At 49.1% G+C, this 12,695-nt stretch overlaps 2 pseudogenes; both read right to left on the reverse strand.

The window, feature by feature from the left end:
* Nucleotides 1–7,158: 7,158 nt before the first annotated feature.
* Nucleotides 7,159–8,263, reverse strand: LOC136458728 (BTB/POZ and MATH domain-containing protein 1-like; annotated as a pseudogene).
* Nucleotides 8,264–10,883: 2,620 nt separating this feature from the next.
* LOC136487169 (BTB/POZ and MATH domain-containing protein 1-like) lies at nt 10,884–12,140 on the reverse strand (annotated as a pseudogene).
* Nucleotides 12,141–12,695: the final 555 nt, after the last annotated feature.

Genomic DNA, 12,695 nt, shown 5'->3' on the forward strand with positions numbered 1-12,695 from the left:
GAACCCAAAGAAGTAGAGGTCGTTGTATTGTCTGATGATGAGGAGGAGGACGCCATTCAAGAAGATCAGTCTACCCCTGCCATAGGATGGACTACAAAGATCTGGTACAAGCTGGTGTGTGAATCCTCCGTTTGGCACCACCGACTTATGGGGATTCTTTAGACCTACTACGATGATTGGGACACAGCTGTGGAGTATGTCTGCGAAGAGCATACGCACCCTCTAGAGGACACTTATTGGAAGACTAGGGCGTGCATCTCGATCAGGGATGAAGAGAAGGAAAACATACTCGTAGCTTTTTGAGTAAGCATCGTCCTAATCTCGAGGATGAGATTCATTTTAAGGGGGGTAGAATTGTAACACCATGAAATTTGCAGGTTTTTAAAATAGCTTAAAATGATTTATTTATGCATTTTGTGAGCATTTAAATTTAGAGAAACAATAACTTTGTTAAAATTAAAATCAAATATAAGGCCTAGCTACATGTTTGTGCATACACGCTGCGGCATACTTATTTTTGTGATGCTTGCGTTTGATCAAAATTGCAAAAGGATTTCAATTTGAATTGAATTTGGATTTGAAAATGTGTTTAAGAAAATAAAAAAATTCTTTTTCTCTCTCTCCCTGGCTTTCGGCCCACTCTTTCTTTTCTCTCCCGCGTGGCCCAGCTTCCGTTCTCCTTCTCTGCCTGTTGGCCCAGTTGGCCATTTCCCTGTAGCCCAGCTCTGCTCTTCCTCTCTTGCGGCCCATTCCAGCAGGCCGCGTCGCAGCAGGCCGGCCCAGTCGAGCCCCGTCGCCCGCGCTCTCCTCTCTCCCGTTTGGTTTCGCTAATGAGCCAGCCCCACATGTTAGCCGTGTCATCTTCCACCTCGTGATCGTCTCCTTCGCGGACTCTCTCCGCGCTAGGAGTCCGTAATCGACCCGACACCGCCCCGAGTCCGCCTTGGCATGTGCTCCAAGCTATTTCGCTCCCATAAATATTGAGCCCAGTGTCCCGCCGCCTCCATCAAGTCACTGAAGCCGCCTTGCCTTGTCCTGAGCTCGTAGCACCGCCGCTAGCCCTAGCTGCCACCGCCGAGTTCAATCCGCCGAACCCTTGCGCCGCTTCCATCCGCTCCATGCCGCTGTAAGTTGCCTAGTTGAGTTCGTCTTGTTCTTCTCTTTCTTCCTGTGCTCTCGGCTCGTTAAACCGAGGCCCATAGGCCAATTCCTGTGAACGCCGGCGAGGTCCATTCGTCACCAGCAATGGCACCACCGCCGCGCACAGTGATGCCAGCGTACAAGTATTAGGCTATAAAACCCAGAGCCCTCCCCACGCACTAGCCTTAGTCAGTGCATCACCATATCACTAACTCTAGAGAACGCTAAGGGGGAAGTTAAGGCAACCAAGATTCACCACACTATAGAGCAAGGCAAGAGAGCCATGGAGGTCAGAGTTTCCTTAGAAACGATAGAGCTAAAAGATACCATGCGAAGACTCATAATTATAGTAGCTCGCACAGCCCGACGAAGGCCATAGAGAGGTTGTACGTATCTACCACATGGTGTTGTACAACCTCCATGGGGTGTTGTATAACCATAGTCCGGCGACAAGCAGTCAGTATCAGAGGTTGTGGGAGGGTATCGCAAGAAGACTTGTAACATCCTCCCGCAACCAAAGATACCACCTGGCGTGGCCTGGAATCAACCATGTTCAACGGGAGCGCAGCTATTCTAGCATGACCGAAGGCAACAACGCAATCTAGGCGCAAGCGAAGATAACGCCCAAGAAATGCTTCATCAACCTCCGTTGCTTGCTCAAATTGCACTGTGGCCTCTGGAGAAGCATCAAGATTGAAGACCAACACCTCCGATGAGTGCTCAAATTGTGCCAAAGCCTTCGCAACAACTGCAAGATCAAATACGAGCACTTCAGCTTCTCTGCAGAGACGTGCTAGAGCCTCCCTATTGACAGCTAGAGACCAAAAAGCAGGGATTACAATAGATCAAGTATGTAACGGAGCCTCTACGCAGGACACAAGGTCGAATACTAGCGCCTCAGCTCTTTCGCGCGGACGCACAAGCACATCCCCAATGGGAACTAGAGAAGAGAGAAGCGGAGGCAAGAGCAAGAAAATAAGCGCCATCTGCTAGAACCCTTTGGCCTAGGTAGCAATTGTAACCAGATTCTTCAATGAAACAAGTGTCCAACCAAGCATTCCAAGTCAACTTTACTCAAAGAAAACAAACATATTACAACAAAGCGCATTACAAGCACAATTCATATGAGCACAAGCAGTCTTACAAAAAGCCCAAAAGCAATAACAAACCAAAACGCAAAAGGCATTGAGCTTTCAAGACAAACATTACAAAGGCACGAAGGCCAACCAAACAATTTGTCCTAAGTTAAAAGCTAAACCGGTGGTCGAGGTCCTCGCCAAGCTACCGACCTAGTAAACTCCACGCGTTCGTCATCAACATCGTACGATACGAAGGCAAACATTTCAACAACAGAAGGTCTGGGAAAACTTTAGCGCCAATATTCCCACAATTCACCACTAATATAAATACCATCTTGGAAAAAGGTTAAAGGTAGCATGTCCTGCACAGGCCCAAAGGAGGAAACCTACGCAGGACAAATTTACAATTAACATTTAACAGGCGAAGGCAGCAGCAAAGTAGCAAAAGTTACAATATACACAAAGGGCGAGTGTCTGCAACACTTCACCATTGACCAAACCTAAAAAGCTAGTAACTAGAACCTAGACACTACACCTCTGGATTAGCAGAAGCGGAGGCAGCCTCCCCAGTCTTCTTGGCATTAGCACCACCTAAAGGAGCTTTCGGAGTTGATGCCTCTCCAGCCTTGGAACTTGGCGCCCCAGAAGTAGCTCACGTAGTCTCTGATTTCTACAACTCCTGCGAGTGGCATAGCAATTGTAAGACCACTAAAACACATGATGCACAAATATACCAAAGAATCATAAGCCAAGAAGTAGACAAACAAAAGCAACCAACCGCAGCGCGCCGCGCCTCCGCCATCGAACGAGCCTCCACCTGGCCAAATTTCACCTAGAACGACTTTATAAAATTATGGACGGATCTTCTAACGCCTCGAGAAGTCGCTCCAAGCTCGGCCGGGCCCTCAAGATCCTTTTCCATCAAGCCTTCAATGTGCGAACAGCTGTCCTGCTTCAGCATCTTATAGAAGTTGGTTGCGGAGGCCAGCGCTCCAAAGTTGACAGCACCGCCAACAAAATCAGGAAGCTTGAGGAAGTTGGCCTTCATCCAAGAGAGGACGTTGAATGCTGAAGGATCGGTAGGCAGTGAAGATGTAGCACCCCCAAACTATCCGAGGGCACCCATATAAAGTTCAGCCGTGGCCAATTCAACAGCCTTGGCATCCTCCAAGCACTTGGTTAGCATGTCCACATGAGCCTTCAAGGCCACGTTGGACTCCCTTTCAGCATCTACCTCCTTGCGAAGGTTTTCAGCTGTCTCAATAGCCTTCAGGGCACATTCGACAGCCAGTTGCTCAGCAGCCTTCGCACCCTCAAGATCCTTGCTTAGGGAATCCACCTTCCCCTATAAGTTGTCCAAATTAGTACGGGCTACGTGGAGGCCCCCAACCTCCCCCGCAAGACAGGTCTTCTCAGCCTCAAGGGTCTCCAGCTCTTTCTTTCGGGCCTCAATGGCTAAATTATGGTCCATCACCTCCTGAGTGCCGCGCTCCTCAAGAGCCTCTGCAAGATGGTGACTCTACGGAAACGAAGGTCAGTAGCGCTAAATAACCCATAAAAACAAAAAAGAGGCAAAGTGCAACAAAGCTGGTACACACCACGCATTGCCGCTCCAGGTTGTACCGTAGCAACTTAAAGTAGTCCACATGGTTCAAATGATGATGAAGGCGACCTATTAGCAGACAAAACATAAGAAGGGTAAGACAAAAAAAACTAAGAAACAAAAAATAGAAAAGAAAAGCAACCTCCTATATCATTATAAATAGCCTCAAGGCACTCCGCCCACCCACTTATTGTGCTGTCGGAGGTCCCTAAAACAGCAAACAAAAATCAGCAAAAATCCAAATAAAAATGATATAGCACATAAACAAGAACTAAAAGTAAATGTAACCTTCACCACCACCCTGGCCCGAACCAAAAGGACCAGGAGTCACCCCAGCAAGGGGTGGCCTCGGGGGAGCCCCCAAACCGACCTGAGCAAGATCTTGGTCGGCTGGCTCAGTAGGGTTCCCTATAGCCTTCGTCAAATCAGCTGAAGCAGTCAAAGTAAGCAAACTATAGGAAAATACAAACGGAAAAGACCACGCATAGCAAAAAGTTAAAAAGACCACTCACTTAGATACAGAGGGCTGGCAACAGCCTCTGCGGTACCAGCATCATCGGTATGGCGCACCGAGGCTCGGAACGCCTCGCTCTGAAAACGAGCAGGCGGAGAGCGCCCCTCTGCCTCGCCCTCAGACACCTCCATTACAAGAGCAACCGTAGGACACCGGTGCTCCACACTACCGACCTCAGTATCCTTGGGTGGGGAAGCATCCCCACCACGAGCACCTTCGCCCTCGGAGCTCGACGCTTCATCATCCAAAATGCCGAGCATAGGTGCCACGGTGGAGGGTTCGGCGATGGAGCCGCCACCCATCCCCTGAAGGGCAGGCTCGATGAAATTGCCATCGCCAAGGCCTACAGAGGTGGTAGAACGATCGTGCTCTACGCTAGTAGCAGCAGCAGCAGAGCCTCTGCCAACGCTCTCCGCAACTTCTTCATCACCAACGGTGGAGGTAGCGGCGGAGGTGGGCACAGTCCTCTATTTCTTGCTGACAATCTTAGATCCACCAGCCCCCTTCCTCTTCTTTGACTTCGCTGCAGCAGTGGTGTTCTTAGCGGCGGCCTTCTTCGCCTTATCATCAAGGGACTTTAACACCTTCGCATGAACCTTGTGTTCCTCATGATGGATCCCCAACTCCTCAAACACACGGTGCAGCTGATACATCGTACCTCCAATGGCCCTCCGCGTGAGAAATTCTTTGTCGGTGATATCACCAACAATTTCCCATGCCTCTTGCTCCACGCTAGAGATAAAATCCTCAGAAGTTTCATCCACCGACAGAGCTATCCCGAAGCAGGGAAAAGGAACCCGTCAGCCTCGCCATAAACAAAGAGATTCACCATCTCGACCTTGAACGAAGGCCTAGATTTACCAAGGGGTCAGCACCTTGCGGCCACTATCTCCTCCACAAGGTCAAGGCCACTGGAGTACCGGTAGGCCAAGGCAAAGGCCTTGTCACAAGCCTCTCTGTGAGGCGTAATCTCATCACTTGGAGTCACCTTCTTCAGCGGCTTCATCTTAGTCATGATGGAGGTGAGGGGATAACGAGTAACCTTCTTTCCATCCTCATTAGTAGAGGTAACACCGAAGGTCTGAACAAAAAACCAATACTTCATCAAATCCTTGTCCCATTTGTTCTTCTGACAATATGAGATTTCCAATCTGGACTTGCCCTGCTGCCTCTTTGCCATAAAAGCACAACTACCATACTGAGATATAAGCTCATTGTCGCCCACCTTCTTAGGCTGACGCTGAAGCTCGTAGTATGTGCAGAAAGTGTCTAGATCTGGCTCAGCGCCATAGGACTCACAGGCCCAGCAAAACTTACTCAAAGTAAGGAAGCCGTAGGGGTAAGGTGGTGAATCTGGACATCAAACTCCTCCAGCACTTGACAAAGAAATTTAACGGAGGGGAGGCGAAGGCCACAAGCAAAGTAATCCTTGAAGACAACAACATAGTCCTTACCGGGCGAAGGGACAGTCTCGCCCTGTGGAAGCTTAGCCCGGCCTTGGGGGATACAACCATCCTTCTCGAGTTGAAGGATCATCTTCGTAGTCATAAGCGAAGGCCCGAAATCCTAGGTCTTCCTGACCATGGCCTCCGCCTCCTTAGCTCCAACCAAATCACCGATTGAGGCTTCAACACCAGCCAGATCCTCAACCTCCTGGGCCTCCGCAATAGCAACCATGCACTTCTCAAAGCGCGCAGACCAACCACAAGCCCTAACACCAAGGAGGCGGGAGTAGGGACCGGAGATGGTAGCCCGGCGAGGAGGAGGGCTGACAGTAGAAGCCACCTCTAAAAGAACTAGAAAGACCAAAAAAGAAGCGAAGGCAAGCTGCAACTAAGCGAAGGCTAAACGCGAAAGGAGGCTTAAAAACCGAAAGGGGCGAAAGCATGGCTCAGGTGGCGTGGGGGGGGGGGGCTTCACCTACTGCCCCCTTTTATAGGCCGCGGGCGGACGCTTCAGCTTCTAGGCCCAACGGTCATGTCCACCCAACGTCGTGTTGGTTCCAAAGCCACCGCAGCCAATAAGCAAGCGCCACCTCTCACCTCCAACGGTCTGATCCGGGTGACCTAGGGGGGAAAGGGGGGAAGCCTCCGCAACTCAATATCAAAAATGAAATTGAGGGTCACGGCCCGCTCGCGTCGGACCATACCCTCAAGGGGGAACTGTTGGGACATAGATATATGAGTAGCGGAGGCCCCTACGAAACAACAACTGTTTACGTGTTTCATGGTGCGCAGGTATACCAGGAGGAGCCTTCGGGACCACCCGCTGGCCTAGTGAAGGACAAAGCACAAGGACGCTAAAGAAAGCCTTCGCCTCTGACCACCTGAAGGTGCCCGGGGGAGCTCTCTGGCAGAGGTCGTAGAGCGCAAGCGGAGGCTCAAGCATTTCAAGCAAAGGCAGTCTGATCCTCGCCCGAGAGAAGGGAGCTCTTACAGCACTGTGCCCAGAGTCGGAAATGGGCTTTCCACGGGCCTGCGGCTGAGGCCCGAGCGACAAAGGCGGTGCAGAAGGAAAAGACCAAGGATGCCCCTGAAGATTTAAACTAATCTTAGGATATTCTGGGAATGTACCTTAGCTGGCAAAGGATAGAGATGTACAATGAAATGGTAGTACACGGAGCCCTATAAAAGGGAGGACTGAACCCAATGTAGAGGAGGTTGGTGAATGCATTTATGAAACCCTAATTGAGCCTAGATCCATATAACATCTTCCTAGCCTTCGCCCAGGGCATCTGGCTGAGCGAAGGTCCCTCCGTGTCCCACCTGCTGGAAACCTGGTTTTCCAACCCACACCAACACAAGAACACACAAAACCCAGCCTCACTCAAGTAAGGTGCCAAGCATGGAAACCAACTCCTTCATAACAGAGAGGCAATTCTTGCTCAAATGATCGAAGCTTTCACTTGCCACAGCTACCTTCAAATTCTCCGTAGAGCAAAAGGAAACGAAAGCATGCCTTCTTCAATCCATGGCACTGGTGCTACTCGGCTAGGGCCAATATGGTTGCCACCGTGCCCACATCAATGTATTTGCATAATTTATCTTCACATATCAGCTTCAATCTCGCCAAATTATACCTGTCTGCGGCAACAAGCAGGTGCTGCGCCATGACATCTTCCTCTTCTTCTCCATCTTCATTGGTTTCCCAATACAAGTCAGTGTATATGAAATGGAGCTAAGCCTTGAAGACCCGAGCCTCCATGTCGTCAATGTGGACAACACTGCCGCTTTTGCTCTCCTTCATCGCGCCAAAGAACTGTGCAGTGAAGACCGGCGAGCGAGCCGCGAGCACGCACATATGCGCGGGGAATGTCTCGCCGCTGACCACGAACACCACGTCGGCGCCGTTCCCGGTCTGGAGGAGGTTGCCGAGGTGTTGGTGTAGGTCGGGCCGGGGCACGGACACGAAGGTGGCCGTCTCGTCCTCGGCGCGGAACTCGTTGATGACGACGATGTCGCACCGGACGGCGAAAGAATCGTTCTTTAGGTGCTCTGAGTTCTCCAAATCCTCCCTCCTGACGAACCTCGCATTCCCCCATCCGCGGTGGCTCCCGTAGTTGCTCACCTCCTCTACCGCTAACAACGCCGGCGGCAGCTCCTCCTTCTCCGGCACCTCACCGACGAAACGAAATCGATGTTGCGCCTTCAGCTCCTTCGCTGTTGAGCCGGAGGCGGGCTCCTCGAGGACGAGGAAGAGGGAGATGTAGTCTTTGGTGTCAGGGTCGTGGCCGTTGGAGTGGCAGTCGATGTTCCAGCGGTGGCCGCCGACGATAAAAGGTCGGGACTTGAGGTACTCTCCGGTGGGAATCCCCTTAGTGCGGGAGTAGCCGTCAATCCTGAGAATATGGTGCCCGCTGGCCGTGTCGGCGACGATGGCGGAGGCCGAACGCGACCTCTTCCGACCGCTGACAGAGGTGGACGACATGGCTGGTGGCTCGGCGGACCTGATTTATCGCGCAATCTTTGTTTGTATGTCTGTCTCTGGACTCCGGACTCCGGAGCACCGGGAGAGGTTCTTACTTCTTGTAGGGCCTTGCGCGGACCGCCCCGTAGTGAGGAAGTCCGAAACAAGACGACGAAGGAGACAAGTTGCCGGCCGGCTACTCGGCTAGCTTCCTTGGGAAGGCGTGATCTTTGATTACGCGGAAATTTCATTAAATAAAGTTTCTACCAACGTCACCTTCGAATAGCACTAACAAATAATTTCTGAAGACATTGATTGAGCACCTCGGTTCGACTCTCCGTTGGGAGTGAATTTTTTAGGATTTAATGATGTTGTGGCGTGCTTTCTGTGGCAGGTGATGTTTCATCGATAGCAAGACGCTTGTGGTGATGTGTGTTGTGAGTGGAATCTAATAATATCAATGTGCATGTCTCTGATAAAGAAATTCACTATGAAAATATGTTTCATAATTAATCAATGATATTTATGATGTATCAAGATATTAATATTTTGTTAAGATTTGGTTAGATTTTAAATTGTTTGATTTCTTGAAAACCAGGAAATTACAAAAAGAAATGGACACAGAAAGAGTAGTACCAACCTTGGGTGCGTTCTGGATGGTCCAGACCAGCCGGCTGACTCCCCTCATAAAACACTGTTCATCAATCAGCCGCTACAGTGTCTTTCTCTCACAAAACCAGTCAGTTTTAGACCAGCGAACGGGCCCTTGTGTTGTTTATTCTATGTAAAAATTTTTGTAAAGTAGTCAAAGATATAAATGTTTGACTAATATACTTATATTTATAATCAGAGCAAGTATAGTAGAACATTTTCACATAAGTACAAAACATGACTCACTTTGGCTGATGGTTTATGCGGCTGATAAGCCGGCTGATGCTGATTTGTTGTGAAAGAAAAACACTATACCATGAATGATAAGCCAGACTGATAAGTTCAAGCGAACAATGGAGATCTCTTTTATCATAATTCCTGTATTGAATCGACTGAAATTTAGAAAGCTTGCAGTCGACTCAGGGTTCCTGTACTCAAGGAGGCAGGCTAATTAACGGAGGGAGGAGGGCAGTAGCTTATTTTCCGCGAGTAGGGCCAAGTTTCTGCGAGCACGAACCAGCGGTGATCTCCAAAGCGCCTCGAAAATGTGGTCTAAACTGCTTGGCGTGGCTATCAGAGAAATTAGAAGTCATTTACAATCCTCTTTTAGAATGGGCTGCTTTGATGTTTGAAATCTCCTCTTACTAGAATACGTTCGTACTGACCCTTTGCCAACAGTTGTCCCCCTCCCTCTGTGGAGCGTGTGGCATGGCAGCGTCCGAGGTAGGCGAGTGGTAGGCAAGATTACATGACAGGACGAACACTGATAGAGCAAAACCAACAGCCATCACTCAATAAAGATGACAACCATCACTAAAACATTCGGATGATCGAGTTAAGAACACAAATAGCAAGCCAAGGTGACAACCATCCCTAAATTCTGCGTCACCTCAGAAAAGTGACAACGCACAGAAGCATTATCTATCCAGATCCATAAAACATGCAGCAATTGCAGGAAAACTGGAAATTTCAAATAACAAGCTAAGATGATGACGAGGTCACTCATTCTTGATCAGTCTGTAATGCTGTACAGAATCAACAGATTACCAAAACAGAGATGGAATGAGGCTCATGGCATTGTTGTGCTGTGCGAAACATTCTACTGATGATCAAGTTAAGAACACAATAGCAAGCCAAGGTGACAACTATCACTAAATTATGCATCTCCTCAGAAAAGTGATGAAGTACTTACTCAAATAAAAAAATGCAACAATTACAGGCCAACTGGAGATTTCGAATAACCAAGTCATCACTCTTGGGACTGTTGCGCTAAAACATTCTGATGATCAAGTTAAGAACACAATAGCAAGCCAAGGTGATAACCATCACTAAATTATGCATCTCAGAAAAGAGACGATGTACTCATCCAGTTAAAAAAACGCTACGACAATTGCAGGCCAACTGGAGATTTCAAATAACCAAACCAGCTGATCACGAGGTCACTCGTTCTTGATCAGTTGGTAATGCTGTACATATGCAACAGGGTGACAAAATAGAAATGGAACCATTGCTCCTTAGACTGCAAGTTAGTCATATACCTCATACCACAAGTCTGGAAAACATGTAACCATTGCTCTGCTAATACAAGTGATGACGAAGGTAAAAAAACAAAGCAGCAAGCCAACATCTATTGCTAGAGCACTGAGCATCACTCGTCAAGACAACAACCTGGTATTTAGCTCCATCCAAAGTACTGCAAAGCAACAACCATAGACACTGCAGAATCAATTGGTGGAACTATCAAACCATGGAGAACTACCTGATCCTAGCTAGAAACCTTGCCTGAACCACCATTGCTAAAAAAGAGGACAATTACCTGATGAATGCACTGCCAATGCCACAAACCATGTAATGCAACTGATTGAGTACAAAACAATTGTTAAAGATGCCTAGTGCCCTAGTTCCAGCATATTCTAATCTATGCAACAAAAATGAGACAACCAAAGATGCTTAGTGAATATTCAATCATCATATCTACCTGATAACAAAGTCCATCCTAATCAGTTGGTAGAGCCGTAGAAGCGAGTTAACTTACTAACCTTTTTTAGATAAACGAATATAACATTCTGGCCTCTAACTTAACTCTCTAACATAGGGCCATATACCCGTCCAATTAACCAACATAACATAGACAAGATGAGATTACTGCTTGTGCATCTGCATAGCTACCTGATAACAAACCACGAGATGATTTTTAGTGCCAATGCTGAAGACACTGAACTTCACTAGACTACGATTCGAGCATGGACATCAGATCCTTCTCGATGGATGGGCAGCTTCTGCTTAGATGCTTGAAACCATCACTGGCCATTGCCGCCCTCAGATTTGCCGGATTGCTAAGAAAACTGAAGCATGCTTTCTTCAGTCTGTGGCAGTGGTGCTGCTCAGCTAGTGTAAGGATGGTGGCGGCATTACCCACATCAATGTACTCGCACAGCTTATCCTCACACATCAACTTCAGCCTTTCTATGTTATACCTGTCCACCGCAACAAGCAGGTGCTGATACATGACATCTTCATCTTCCTGTCTCATCTCTGGCAACGAGTCGGTGTACAAGAAGCAGAGTAGCGCCTTGAACACCGGCGCCTCCATTTCGTCAACTTGAACGACATTTGCCAGGGTGCAGCTCTCCTTCATGGCGCCAAAGAGCTCAGCGCTGAAGACAGGGGACCGGGCCGCCAGCACGCACTGGTGCGCGCCGAACGTCTCCCGGCCGACCTGGAACACCACATCGGCGCCCTTCTCTGTCTTGAGGAGGTCGCCGAGGTGCCGGTGCAGGTCGGACGGGGGCACGGACACGAAGGTGGTCGGAGTGACCGGCTCCTCGGCAAGGAACTCGTCGAAGACGACGATGTCGCAGCGGACCGTGAGGGAGCCGCGCTTGCTGACATAGTAGTCCAAGGTGTTCCTGTGGAGTAACCCTGAAGACCGGCGACCAGTACGGCTACCAAAGCTCGTTACCACCGCGGTGGCCGCCATTGGGGAAGAGGGCTATGTAACCCGTGCTAGCGATGCGGTCGCCATTGGGGAAGAAGGAAATTCGCCAGCGGTGGCCGCCGACGGAGAAAGGGCTGAACTTGATGGGCACTCCGGCAGGGATACCCTTGATGCGGGAGTAGCCGTCGATCTTGAGGTCGTGGTACCCGCCCGCATTGTCGGCGAAGACGGTGGAGGCGGATGCGGACCGCGACGGCTTGCTGCGGCCGGAGGCGGACAACATGGCGAACCTTCTCTCTCTTGTCCCCTTCGCTCGGGTTTAGCGACGGTGGTGGCGCCGGCGCACGAGGGTTTAGCGATGCGAGTGTGGAGTGGGGAATTGGGAATTGCGGGGAGGGGAGGGGACGGTAATAATGTGGACGGGGCTGGGGAGTGTAATTTCCCCCGTTCTTTCCGATGGACTAGTATTCCTAGCCGGTTTTCTACGCTGTTGTGTATGTAAAAAAAAATACGGAGTGGAGTACTTCTTTCCGACCATGCAGTATTTAACTCTCGCCGTACACACATTAAAAGACAGAAAAAAATGGTGAAGAAAGAGAAAAATAAAGATCTCACATGGTGTCGCAGCCCAAGACGACAAAGTTTGCCGAGGGCCTTTCTAAAATTTTTCAAGATTCCCCGTCACATCGAATCTTTAGACGCATGTATGAAGCATTAAATATAGATAAAAAATAAAACTAATTACACAGTTTAGACAAAATTCACGAGACGAATCTCTTAAGCCTAATTAGACCATGATTGAACACTAATTGTCAAATAACAACGAACTGCTACAGTGTTATTTTGTAAAAAATTTCGCCATCC

Source organism: Miscanthus floridulus, chromosome 1, assembly GCF_019320115.1.
Source record: "Miscanthus floridulus cultivar M001 chromosome 1, ASM1932011v1, whole genome shotgun sequence".
Classification (NCBI taxonomy): Eukaryota; Viridiplantae; Streptophyta; class Magnoliopsida; order Poales; family Poaceae; genus Miscanthus; species Miscanthus floridulus.